Source organism: Rhipicephalus sanguineus, chromosome 4, assembly GCF_013339695.2.
Source record: "Rhipicephalus sanguineus isolate Rsan-2018 chromosome 4, BIME_Rsan_1.4, whole genome shotgun sequence".
Taxonomy (NCBI): Eukaryota; Metazoa; Arthropoda; class Arachnida; order Ixodida; family Ixodidae; genus Rhipicephalus; species Rhipicephalus sanguineus.
The window spans coordinates 158,029,301-158,033,150 of NC_051179.1; the positions used below are offsets into that span (position 1 = coordinate 158,029,301).

A 3,850-nucleotide genomic window follows, 5' to 3' on the forward strand; every position below is an offset into this window, starting at 1 on the left:
GAGGCCAGCGTGCCATTGTTTGACACGCTTGTAGGTCGGTTTTGGCAAAGAACTTGGCAGCGCAGTAAACAGATTCGAAACAACCGTGATAATTCGGCAAATATATCTTTCTACATCATGCTTCCAGACCTAATTAAATAAAACGCCCAGAGGAATATTTACTCTTCTCTCTCGCTTGTTCTTTACTTGTTCTTGGCAGCGCCCTTCGTGTGCTTATTTCTTTGGGAGTCCCTTTGACCCGGTTCCTCCTTTCCGAAAGTCTAGGTATATATAGGGGGTATATAGTGTAGAGGGCGCACCTGTGGGTTACACTTCGTTTCACCTTGCTTTGCAGGTATACACGTCTTTAATGGCGTTATTCACGTCATTACTGATAACAGAGCACCCCCCCCCCCTTGATTCGCATAGAAATGTTACCATAAGTTGCTCCCCGCTCCTCTCTCCTAAAAAAAAATATTCCTGGGTACTTGCCTGCCGCAGCTCATAAGATTTCCAAATTTCCTGTGCAGAAAGCGATGCGATGGCCCTGAGCAACCCTTCTGGAGCTCAGTTTCGGCACTGCCGACGAAACAAGTTGGCTGAAGAGAGAGCGCAAGGAGACAGGCTACGAGCTTGGCTCCTTTCTACAGGTAAGCTCTTCATTTTCATGCGTGCGTTTAAAATTACAGAATAGGCTCTTTAACGTCCAACTTAGTTATTTTCGTAGCGTGAGCTGAAGACCAAAATTCCTTTCAGAGCATCATGAATGTGAGAGTGGCAGTGAACCAACCCGCCGGGTGGCCGAAAATCAGCACCTCGAGGGCATCCCGCTTCAAATATCACCTTCCTGCAAAGGAGAAGACAACTGCCCGACTGAACTCAGTTGCAACGAAGAACAGCACCTCGAGGGCATCCCAGTTCGAGTATCACCATAGGCGTGCGCAGGGTTCCCCTTCAGGTGGGTCGAAGGTTTGTCGCAGCGCCCTCCCTCCTCCCAATTATGTCAATGTATGGCGCTGACATTGCGCCCCCTCCCTATTATGTCAATGTGTGGGGCTCACTTTGCGCCCCCCCCCCCCTCTTAGGTGAATAGGGGGAGGGGGCGCCCCCCTGCCCCCCCTGTGCGCACGCCTATGAGTATCACCTTCCTGCCAAGGAGACGACAACTGCCCGAGTGAACTCAGTTGCGACGAAGAACAACACCTCGAGGGCATCACAGTTCCAGTATCACCTTCGTGCCAAGGAGACGACAACTGCCCGACTGAACTCAGTTGTGACGAAGAACAGTGCTCTACTGCGAAGACTGTTAGCTGCGCACCGAGTGATGATGACCCTTCGCGGCCGTTGCCGTCCGTCGACCATGACACTGACAGGAGCACCAGGCTTATGCGTGGTCCTATTCAGCCTCGTTTGGATTGCTACCCGCACAAACAGACGGCAAACGAAACGCGAAGGTTTTGCGCACGCTGGTACGACGAGTTTAACTGGCTTGAATATAGCATCGAGAAAGACGCTGCATTTTGCTTGTATACTGTCGCGCTTTTCCGCAGCATAGTCCAGCGTGGAAGGGTCATTCAGATCCATCATTCATCTCCATTGGCTTCAACAGATGGAAGAAAGCCGTAGAGAAGTTCAGGTTTCATGAAAAGTCCGAAAGTCACCTAAGTAGCATCCTGTGCTGGGACTCTTGCAGAAAAATGTAAGCCTGTAGGTGAATTGCTAGATGAGAATCACGAGAAGCGTGCCGTATTGATGGAAGAAAAACGAAACCGAGAATTTTTACAGCGTATTGTTGACGTTGTAATTCTACTCGCGAAGGGTGGCAGGCCCTTTAGAGGCCATAAAGAAAGCAAGGAAAGCACAGAAAAAGGTTTGTTCTTAGAGATCGTAAATCTCTTTAAGCAATATGACCCTGTCTTGCAAACTCACCTTGATTCTGGGCCAAAAAAAATGGTTTGTACACCAGCAATAGAACGCAGAACGATCTCATTGAGTTCTGCGATGACGCTGCGATGATGCAATCAATTATACTCAATGCCTGGAAGGCAAAACTGTGTCTCTCATATGCGATGAGACTAGTGACTGCGGGCACCACGAGCAGCTGAGCTGTCGTGATAAGGTACTTCAGTGAGGAAAATAACTGGCCCGTAGAAGTGTTCACTGCACTAGAGCGACTTCTTAGTGTTGACAGTGGCTCAATATTCTCGGCACTGCAGCGTGTTCTCGGTGTTCTCAAGATCACGTGGACATCAGTGAACTCTGTTTGCTTTGATGGCGCTGCTGCCATGTCAGGGCACATTTCAGGGGTGCAAGCTAAATGCAAGGAGCAAAACAACAAAATATTATACGTCCATTGTTACGCTCACTGTCTGCATCTGGCTCTCGTTGATGCTTCCCAATGGACCACAAACAATCCCCAGTACATCCGATGGATGTTCAGTGCCGGATGTTCGTGAGTCCAGTGGACATCCGTACACATCCCGATGACGTACGGCGGATATCTGACGGACCGTCCCGCGCAAACAAAAAGGCGTTAAACTGGACGTCCTGGACACGTCTTTCACGGATATTCAGACGTCCGCCGGACTCAATAATTTGGACATGAACGTCCACGGGACACCTGTCGGATTTTAAATGCGGACATCCGTGATAAATCCGGAATTTTCGAAGCCTTAATTAACCCATATATGCCCAGTGTCCTACATATAGGACGCTTCTTTGATGCACTCTAACATCGCTATTTCTTTAGCTGATGACTAGCGCTGCCTACGGCGCATCAGCAGGCCTCAATGAGGCCTGCTTGATGTGCTGTAGGTGGCGCTACTCATCAGCTAAAGAAATAGCGATGTACTGGGGAGTGCATCAAAGAAGCGTCCTATATGTAGGACACTGGGCACATACGGGTTAATAAAAGACTTACATGCATCATTCAGTTCCACATTAACAAGCCTAATATTTAAATTAACAGTTATGACTATTCAAGTTAATATACAGTGCCTTTATCATGCATATTTGGCTAATTTGGTGCACATGGAAGCAGTTGTCATACATTTATGATGACTGCACACCAATGCAACTTACATTAAATATGTTGAATGGGCTCTTGCTGAGGATGTTGTGTCTTGAGGTAATATGTTGTCACCCATGGAAACTTTACCAGTAAGAAGGTCTTTTAGTTGCTTTGAGGGCACATATTTGTGAACGCAATAGCACAGTAAAGAAAGTAAAGCATGGTGCATAGGTTAGGAGCACAGCTTCTGAAGCATTGAAAATGGAGAAGTATGAGCTGGTTTTTGTTGGTGTATCGCTTGTCATACTTCAGCTTTTTCCATGCTTTAGAGGTTGTACTCTATTCAAGAAAAGAATCAGAGCACCAATTATATGCACCATTCTTCACTTGCTTTACTGTGCTGTTGCGTTCACTAATACGTACCCCAAGGCAAATATGGGTCAGTCTCACTGGTAACAGTTGGATGAGGGACAACATAATAGCACAGGGCACAAGATCCCCAGCAGCAGCCCATTCAACAACACCCATAGCATCCCCAGCAAGGTCAACATCTTTAATGTTGACTGCATTGGTACACAGCATCAGAAATAATGCATATAAGCCTTTTAATAAGACTTGTGCAGCTTTTCGTGACGATCTGACTGAGGCATAGACTTGCACATAAAGCAGATCAACAGCATTTTTATTAAAAAGCATACTGCAAACACATCACTTGTATGCATAAAAACACCTGGCACAGCAGACCCTAGCATATGAACACATTAACTAAAAGCCAATAAGGACCCACAAGAATAGAAAATAACAAGATAAAGTGTACATGTTAATTTCAGCATCAGTAGGTAGCACAGAATAGAAATAATA

At 46.6% G+C, this 3,850-nt stretch overlaps 1 pseudogene; it reads left to right on the forward strand.

Moving 5' to 3' along the window:
- The first annotated feature begins 520 nt into the window (after nucleotides 1–520).
- LOC119391784 (zinc finger MYM-type protein 1-like) lies at nucleotides 521–2,435 on the forward strand (annotated as a pseudogene).
- Nucleotides 2,436–3,850: the final 1,415 nt, after the last annotated feature.